Source organism: Scyliorhinus torazame, chromosome 2 (genome assembly GCF_047496885.1).
Source record: "Scyliorhinus torazame isolate Kashiwa2021f chromosome 2, sScyTor2.1, whole genome shotgun sequence".
Classification (NCBI taxonomy): Eukaryota; Metazoa; Chordata; class Chondrichthyes; order Carcharhiniformes; family Scyliorhinidae; genus Scyliorhinus; species Scyliorhinus torazame.
This window is the reverse complement of record NC_092708.1, coordinates 332,259,675-332,269,129: the sequence shown is the minus strand read 5'-3', so window position 1 is coordinate 332,269,129 and position 9,455 is coordinate 332,259,675. Positions and strand designations below refer to the sequence as shown.

At 51.6% G+C, this 9,455-nt stretch overlaps 1 protein-coding gene across 1 annotated transcript in view; it reads left to right on the top strand.

Moving 5' to 3' along the window:
* The first annotated feature begins 8,435 nt into the window (after positions 1–8,435).
* The window catches only part of inf2 (inverted formin 2), a 102,112-nt gene continuing 101,092 nt past the window's right edge, over positions 8,436–9,455 (top strand). The window contains exon 1 of the mRNA XM_072489851.1: positions 8,436–8,727. The gene's annotated coding sequence lies outside the window, so the exon portion shown is untranslated. The remainder of the gene's footprint in view (positions 8,728–9,455) is intronic.

The window sequence follows — 9,455 nt, the reverse complement described above, 5'->3', positions numbered from 1 at the left end:
CACTCGTGGGCGGGAAGCCATTGGAAGTCTGTCATCTTCCTGACCAGGTTCCGGAGAGCTGTGGTATGGGAGACAAGGTTGGGGATGAACGTCCCCAGGAAGTTGACCATGCCCAAAAATCGGAGGACCGCCTTCTTATCCGTTGGCTTCTGCATGGCCGTGCTGGCTGCCACCTTGTCCGCATCCGGCCGCACACCCAACCGGGATATGTGGTCCCCTAGGAACTTGAGTTCCGTCTGGTCGAAGGAACATTTGGCTCTGTTGAGGCGAAGGCCTTGGTCCCGTATTCGTTTGAAAACGCGCTGGAGGCGACTGATATGCTCCTGCGGGGTGGTGGACTAAATGATGATGTCGTCAACATAGACGCGCACACCCCCAATGCCTTCCATCATTTGCTCCATGATCCGGTGGAATACTTCTGATGCCGATATAATCCCAAACGGCATCCTGTTGTACCAGTAGCCAAACGGGGTATTAAAGGTACACAGCTTTCTGCTGGACCTGTCTAGTTGAATTTGCCAGAATCCTTTTGAGGCGTCAAGTTGGGTGAAGATGGACTTCCGGGTGCGGCGATGGCCAGCTAAGTCGCACATTTCGGCACCTCCCGTTTTAACGGACTTTTGGGCTCTTATCGGGAGCCCAAACGGCAATTTTCGAAGGCTAAACCCACTGTGAGGCGACATAGAAGGGAGTCCCCCCGGATGTGAATGGACAGAAGAGATAATAGTGGCCAGATTGTGGAGGATCCTCTGGAGCAGCGGCAAAGAAGGGAAGTGAGAAGCAAGATGGCGGCGGAGGGAGGCCGGTTGGTATAGGGCCTGGAACAGCAAGAGTTCCTCCGGCGATGTGTGGAGGAGCTCAAGAAGGAGGTGCTGGCGCCGATGCTGCAGGTGATTGAGGGGTTAAAGGAGGCGCAGAAGACCCAAGAGATGGAGCTCCGTGGAGTGAAGGCAAAAGCTGCCGAAAATGAGGACGAGATACAGGGCTTGGTGGTGAAGACGGAGACGCACGAGGCATTGCATAAGAGGTGTATGGAGAGGCTGGAAGCCCTGGAAAATAGCTCGAGGAGTAAGACCTTAAGAATCTTGGGTCTTCCCGAAGGGGCAGAGGGAGCGGACGTTGGGGCGTATGTGAGCACGATGCTCCATACCTTAATGGGAGCTGAGGCCCCGACGGGCCCCCTGGAAGTGGAGGGAGCGTATCGAATCCTCCTGAGAAGACCAAAGGCAGGAGAAATACCTCAAGCAATAGTGGTGAGGTTCCACCGCTACAAGGACAGGGAGATGGTCCTGAGATGGGCGAAAAAGACACGGAGCAGCAGGTGGGAGAACGCGGTGATCCGCGTGTATCAGGATTGGAGTGCGGAGGTGGTGAGAAGGAGGGCGAGTTTCAATCGGGCCAAGGCGGTGCTCCACAAGAGGAAAGTGAAGTTCGGAATGTTGCAGCCGGCAAGACTGTGGGTTACACACCAGAGTAAACACCACTACTTCGAGACGGCAGAAGAGGCGTGGACATTTATTGAAGAGGAGAAGTTGGACTAGATTGGAGAAAGAATGTTTGAAATGAAGTAGTGAGGTGGTGGCAAGGGACTGTGAATCAGATGGGGGAAAATTTTCTTTCCCCTCGAAGGGGGGGGGGACATGAAGAAATGTGGGCGCCTGTGGGGAAGAGGAGGGGGAAGGAGAGAGGGAGCTGCGCCATTAGGGGCGGGACCGAGAGGGAAGCGCGGGCTTTGTTCCCGCGCTATGGAAATTGTGGCAGGAAAAGGGGGCGCAGGAAGGAGGGGGCCTCACATGATGGGAGGCTAAGGATAAATGGGGGAAGCCGAGGTCAACCAGAGTTTGCTGACTTCCGGAAGCAATGGGGGAGCAACTAAGCTAGAGAGGGATCTAGCGGGGGTTAACTGGGTTGCTGCTGCTAAGGGGAAGGGGGAGCTGTTACGGGATGGGATGGGAGGGATGGGAGGGCGCCGTCGGGGGGATAAGCGGGTGCGTGGGAACCGAGTGAGGAGCTGGTCTAAAAAAGGGGATGGCTAGTCGACGAGGGGGGGGGTAAAGAGCCCCCCAACCCGGTTGATCACGTGGAACGCGAGAGGGTTGAACGGGCCAATTAAGAGGGCAAGGGTACTTGCGCACCTAAAGAAGCTAAAGGCAGACGTGGTCATGCTTCAGGAGACACACCTGAAATTGGTGGATCAGGTCAGATTAAGGAAAGGATGGGTGGGACAGGTATTCCACTCGGGCTTGGATGCAAAAAATAGAGGGGTGGCAATACTGGTGGGGAAACGGGTATTGTTTGAGGCGAAGACCTTAGTGGTGGACAGTGGGGGTAGATACGTGATGGTGAGTGGCAGATTGCAAGGTGAGGCAGTGGTGCTGGTGAATGTATATGCCCCGAACTGGGATGACGCGAACTTTATGAAGCGTATGTTGGGGCGCATCCCGGACCTAGAGATGGGAAAGTTGGTAATGGGGGGGGACTTCAACACGGTGCTGGACCCAGGGCTGGACCGGTCCAGATCTAGGACCCCGAGGAGGCCGGCAGCGGCCAAGGTGCTTAAGGGCTTTGTGGAGCAGATGGGAGGAGTGGATCCCTGGAGATTTACTAGGCCAAGGAGTAAAGAGTTTTCCTTCTTCTCCCATGTCCACAAAGTGTACTCCCGGATAGACTTCTTTGTCCTGGGAAGGGCGCTGATCCCGAAGGTGGCAGGAACGGAGTATTCGGCGATAGCCATTTCAGATAATGCCCCACATTGGGTAGATCTGGAAGTAGGAGAGGAAAAGGAACGGCGCCCACTCTGGAGATTAGATATGGGACTGTTGGCGGACGAGGGGGTATGTGTAAGGGTGAGGGGATGTATTGAAAGGTACCTAGAGATTAATGAAGACGGAGAGGTCCATGTGGGAGTGGTCTGGGAGGCGCTGAAGGCGGTGGTTAGAGGGGAGCTGATCTTCATAAGGGCCCATGAGGGGAAACAAGAGGGTAAAGAAAGGGAGAGATTGTTGAGGGAGATTTTGAGGGTGGATAGGCAATATGCGGAGTCTCCAGATGAAGGGCTATACAGGGAAAGACAGAGATTGCACACGGACTTTGACTTGTTGACCACGGGTAAGGCGGAGGCACAATGGAGGAAGGCACAGGGAGTGCAATATGAATATGGAGAGAAGGCGAGCCGGCTGCTGGCCCAACAACTTAGGAAGAGGGGGGCGGCGAGAGAGATCGGAGGAGTTAGAGACGAGGAGGGTAAGATGGAACGGGTAGCGGAGAGGGTGAACGGGGTGTTTAAGGTATTTTACGAGAGGCTATATAAGGCTCAACCCCCGGAAGGGAAAGAGGGAATGATGCGTTTCCTAGACCAGCTGGAGTTCCCGAAGGTTGAGGAACAGGAGATGACAGGACTGGGAGCGCAGATTGAGGTGGAGGAGGTGGTAAAAGGAATTGGGAACATGCAGGCAGGGAAGGCCCCGGGACCGGATGGGTTCCCGGTGGAGTTCTATAGGAAATACGTGGACCTGCTGGCCCCACTTCTGACGAGAACCTTTAATGAGGCTAGGGAAAGGGGGACATTACCCCCGACGATGTCGGAGGCAACAATATCGCTGATCCTGAAAAGAGACAAAGACCCGCTGCAGTGCGGGTCATACAGGCCTATTTCCCTCTTGAACGTAGATGCCAAGCTTTTGGCCAAGGTGATGGCGACGAGGATAGAGGACTATGTCCCTGGGGTGGTGCATGATGATCAAACGGGGTTTGTTAAAGGGAGGGGATGCCTGAGATAATGCAGACACTCAAGGAGTTTGGAGAATTTTCAGGATATAAATTGAATATGGGGAAGAGTGAACTGTTTGTGATGCACCCCGGGGAACAGGGCAGGGGAATAGATGATTGACCGTTGAGGAGGGTAACAAGGGTTTTCCGGTATTTAGGGATCCAGGTGGCCAGGAACTGGGGAACCTTGCATAAGCTTAATTTGGCACGCCTGGTAGAGCAGATGGAAGAGGACTTTAGGAGGTGGGACATGGCGCCCCTGTCATTGGCGGGCAGGGTGCAGGCGGTTAAAATGGTGGTCCTTCCGAGGTTTCTTTTTGTGTTCCAGTGCCTCCCTGTACTGATTACAAAGGCCTTTTTTAAAAAGGTGGACAAGAGTATTATGAGTTTTGTGTGGGCTGGAAAGACCCCAAGAGTAAAGAGGGGGTTCCTGCAGCGCAGTAGGGACAGAGGGGGACTGGCACTGCCGAGTCTAAGTGATTATTATTGGGCCGCCAACGTGTCAATGATAAGTAAGTGGATGAGGGAAGGGGAAGGAGCGGTGTTGGAAAGACTGGAGATGGCGTCCTGTAGGGGAACTAGCCTAAAAGCACTGGCGACGGCGCCGTTACCGTTCTCCCCGAAAAAATACACCACAAGCCCAGTGGTGGTGGCAACTCTGAAAATTTGGGGGCAGTGGAGACGACATAAGGGATTGACGGGTGCCTCAGTGTGGTCCCCGATAAGGAACAACCATAGGTTCGTCCCGGGAAGGATAGATGGGGGATTTAAATCTCGGCAGCGAGCAGGAATTGCGAATTTGAAGGACTTGTTCTTAGACGGGACGTTCGCGAGTCTGGGAGCACTGACAGAAAAATATGGGTTGCCACCTGGGAATGCATTTCGCTACATGCAAGTGAGGGCATTTGTGAGGCAACAGGTGAGGGAATTTCCACAGCTCCCGGCGCAAGAGATCCAGGACAGAGTGATTTCGGGGGCATGGGTGGGTGATGGCAGGGTGTCAGATATATATAGGGAAATGAGAGACGAGGGGGAGACGATGGTAGAGGAGCTGAAGGGAAAATGGGAGGAGGAGCTGGGGGAAGAGATTGAGGAGGGGCTGTGGGCAGATGCCCTAAGTAGGGTAAACTCTTCAGCCTCGTGTGCCAGGCTCAGCCTGATACAGGGCGCATATGACTGGAGCAAGGCTGAGTAGATTTTTTGGAGTGGAGGATAGGTGCGGGAGATGCGCGGGAAGCCCGGCGAACCACACCCACATGTTTTGGTCATGTCCGGTATTGCATAGGTTCTGGGTGGGTGTGGCAAAAGTGATTTCAAAGGTGGTGGGAGTCCGGGTCGAACTATATTTGGGGTTGCAGATGAGCCGGGAGTGCAGGAGGCGAGAGAGGCCGATGTTTTGGCCTTTGCATCCCTAGTAGCCCGGCGAAGGATTCTACTTATGTGGAAAGAAGCTAAACCCCCGGGCGTGGAGGCCTGGATAAACGACATGGCAGGGTTCATAAAATTGGAGCAGATAAAGTACGCACTAAGAGGTTCGGCTCAAGGGTTCACCAGGCAGTGGCAACCGTTCCTCGACTATCTCGCAGAGCGATAAGGGAAAATAGGAAAGGTAGCAGCAGCACCCCAGGGGGGAGGAGGGGGGGGGGGGGGGGCGGGGGAGGACTCATTTGGGTCTTCAGGGGTTTTATGTGTGTGTTTATATATTAGTTATTTATATTAGATTTTATGAAGTTACTATTTTAGTTACTATTTCTGTTGTTTCTTATTTTGTTGTTGGCAGTTGCCGTTAGTTAGCATATTATTTATTTAAAAAACGATCAATGTATATATTATTACAAAGTTGTAAAATGGGAAATTTTTGTTTTTGTTTGATCGAAAAACTTTAATAAAATATATATATTTTTAAAAGTTTGGTGAAGATGTTGGCCCGAGCCATCTCGCACGTGATCTCCTTGCGCTTGGGGATAGGGTAATGCTCCCTCATTATGTTGCGATTCAGATCCTTTGGGTCAATGCAGATCCGGAGCTCGACGGAAGGCTTCTTTACGCACACCATGGAACTGACCCAGTCGGATGGTTCCGTCACTCTGGAGAGCACTCCTTGGTCCTGGAGGTCCTGCAGCTGCTGCTTGAGGCGGTTCTTGAGGGGTGCTGGGACTCTGCGAGGTGCATGAACCACAGGCGTGGCGTCTTGTTTGAGCAGGATTTTGTAAGTGTATGGAAGCGTGCCCATGCCTTCGAAAACGTCTCGGTGCTGGTCGATGATGGCATTGAGTTGCGCCCTGAAGTCCGCATCCTGGAAGGCAGACGTGTCCTCTGGAGAGAGAGAGTGTGTACTCATTGAACGAGGTTTAGGAGTTTGCACGCCAGTGCGCCTAGCAGAGAGCTCATTGACTAACTGCATGATCAGGGTCACCCACCAATATCTCCCCATCACCACAGATCAACCTAATATCTGCATTCCTATCCCCTCTGTCACCGTTGAACCTCCCCCCGTTACCCTAGACTCTATCAACAGCCACCTCCACACGCTTTAATTCCCCTCAGAGCCAACGTCCATTACTGATGCCCACCCTGACCTTGACCCTGCCCCCTTCCGTTTTCTGAGGCTCCTGTTTTGTCCCGCTCAGTGACCGCCTCCTCCCCTGCCCGATGAGACCTTCATCTACCAGACTGTCAACCTGGACCTGCACCCAGCTGCATCTCATTCCCTCCCCTCGCTGTGACTGTTGTCTGCTATCACCAAGACCCAGAGTTCACGCCCCAAGACCCCACCATCGATATTACTGACCCCGCAGCGGGGCTGGCGCTGCGCCAACCGGCGGCGAAGGGCCTCCACCGGCTGGCGCGAGTTGACGCATGCGCGGGAGCACCAGCGTGTTCTGGCGTGATCCAGTGCATGCGCAGGGGGGGTTTTCTCCACGCCGGCCATGGCGGACCATTACAGCGGAAGGCGCAGAGGGAAAGAGTTCCCCCATGGCACAGGCCCCCCCGCAGATCGGCGGGCCCGATCGCGGGTCAGGCCACCGTGGGCCGGGCTGGGCCGGGCCCCCAAGGCCAGATCCCCCCGCACCATCCCAAGGACTCCGCAGGCTGCCTGCAGAGCCAGGTCCCGCCGGTAAGGACCTTGTTTGATTTACGCCAACGGGACTGTCTGAAAACGGGCGGCCACTCAGCCCATCGCGGAACGGAGAATCGCCGGGGGGGGGGGGGAGGCGCTGCCAATGGCCCCCGACCGGCGCGACGTGATACCCGCCCCCGCCGAAAAACTGGCGCCGGAAAATCCGGCAGCCACCGGCGGGGCGGGATTCACGCTGCCCCCCCCCAGCGATTCTCCAGCCCGGCGGAGGGGTCAGAAAATCCCACCCCTTGTTCTTGACTAGTAAAAGTTTTATTGTTGACCAATTGTGTGAGTTAGATAACCATAAGGATATTATCAAAAATTGCGAACTATTATAAATAATCCAAGAGCTATTACAAATTATGACTATCCACTACGCAGATCCTCTACCAACTCCCCGAGGTAAGAGTGTCACGTGGTTGTTCTCTACTGCCACCTGCTGGTTGGAGGACTTGTCTATCACTATATACATGATTGCTTATGCATATCATCACACTGGGCACCCTGGCAGTGCCAAGCTGGCACCCAGGTAGGTGGCACTGCCAGGACACAGGTGGCACTGTCAGGATACCAGGTGACATCAGCAGTGCCAGGGGGCCACCCTGCACAGATATGAATCACCAAGGGGCCTCCAATCACCTGGGAGACCTCCCCCCCCCCCCCCCCTCAAGAAGAGTAAAGTTCCCAGCACAGTTCCTAGGGGCAATCCAAAGAGGAAATCCCCAAGAGAGGATGATTCCCCATCACATCACTCTTTGTCTTCTGTTGGCAAGGGAGTGCCTGATCCAATTTAATAATATGCTGTTGACTCCATAATGGTGAAGTTTGGATATGGGCTTTTCCCGAGGACCTTTTGTTAAAGACTTTTGAGAAATCTGGTATCGCCGTGTAAATAGTTTCACCTCTTGTGAGACTTGAAGTCATTGACAGTCTACAAAAGCTGTGTTTCTGCAGATCTTTGCAACTGAAAATCTCGCTGACGATCTCCGAGGATACTGAACTTCAAAGTGATAGTCCCAGCTGTCAGCACCTTTAGCTTCACACTTCTGTCCATTCTACAAGTGCATGCTTCAACTGCAAGTGCTTCTTTCTTAGGATGTGCTCCTCAATTTATGTGTTTCCTGATATTTCTACATTTTAATTCTAAATTGGGCATAAAGAATTAAGATTCATGACAGAATCATCTCATACTTGTTCTCTTATATACAGAAAATATTGAGTATAGAATGTTTTTCTGAAGTGTCTTTCTGAAAGCCCTTGAAAAATCCCTAAAACACAGCAAAAAGGATAACACTCATTATCAGGTTTCCCCCTTTCCCAAAGGAAACAGCAACCTAACACGGACTTCATTTCCTAACACTGACATCATTCCAAGTCACCAGAGGGATCAGAATGTCAGCATAAAAAATGTCATATGACCAATTGGAATTTATGTTTTGAATGCCCTCCCACCCCCCCCACCCCCCCGCCCCCCCAACCTCCTGTGAAATTTGACTCCTCAAAAGCAAGGCTTCATTATAAAAATTGTTTGGTTGCATAATACATTATTATGGATTTGGGCTGGTTGCAGTCGAGGCCAAAATGCCACTTTATACAGCAGACTTTAAACTCTGAAACAAGCATTCTTGTCCAGTGCTCAGAGCTTACAGTGTGGGGAGGTGGAGCCAAATGGCTACACCCCTGATGAGCAATGCAGATTGGAAAAGAGCTCTGCTGTACTGAGTTGGCTGCTTGGGATAGTGCACTGAAGCTGGATAAACAACTCTGAAGAAACGACATGGAGCTTGGGTTCTTTTAAGAAAACTAACGCCCGTCACCTGCATAATTAGCATTTATTGGTAAGTAGCTGAACTCTGTTGCATTCTGTATGCGTTGCTGAAATCTAAAGGAAATGTTTAGTTGTGACTCTGTTTTAATGCTCATTTATTCCTACGTCGTCTTGGGATAAGATTGTACAGTTACTTTGAATAGTTCCACAGCATGATACAACAGGGTTTGTTTCTTGGAAATCTTCCAAAACTGGGCTGATGCTTCCCTTTTTATCCGCATGAGGAAGAATGCTTAATACAGCACTTGACCAACAATTACACCACACCCTACAAGTGACTTTTTTGAAGCAGTCCTTTGACTTACTGCAGGCCATTTACATGTAACTCACATGATAAGTCAGAAATGAAATGATGTAAAATTGGCACTCCGTACGGACTAGTTAAAATGTTGGCCATTGTATGATAAGAATGCTCTGATGTTCTTCAAATATTGACATACTAGTTAAGTCCACAAGTGGACAAGGTTAACATCCGATTTGAAACATGGCCTGCCCAATATGCTGCACACCCTCAATGCCCCCAGGAAAATGTTAACCTAGCTTATGTGCTCAAATACTGGATCCTCAACTTTTTGACTCCCAAATTAGAGTGCTACCAAATGGACTGAGTTAACTTTGGGCAAATTAATTATTTTGCGCACCCGAAATGCATGTCAAAAGATCAAAATAAAGTTGTTATTAGAAATACAGCACCGTCATAAATTTACAGCATTGAAAGTATGCATTTCTGAAAACTAA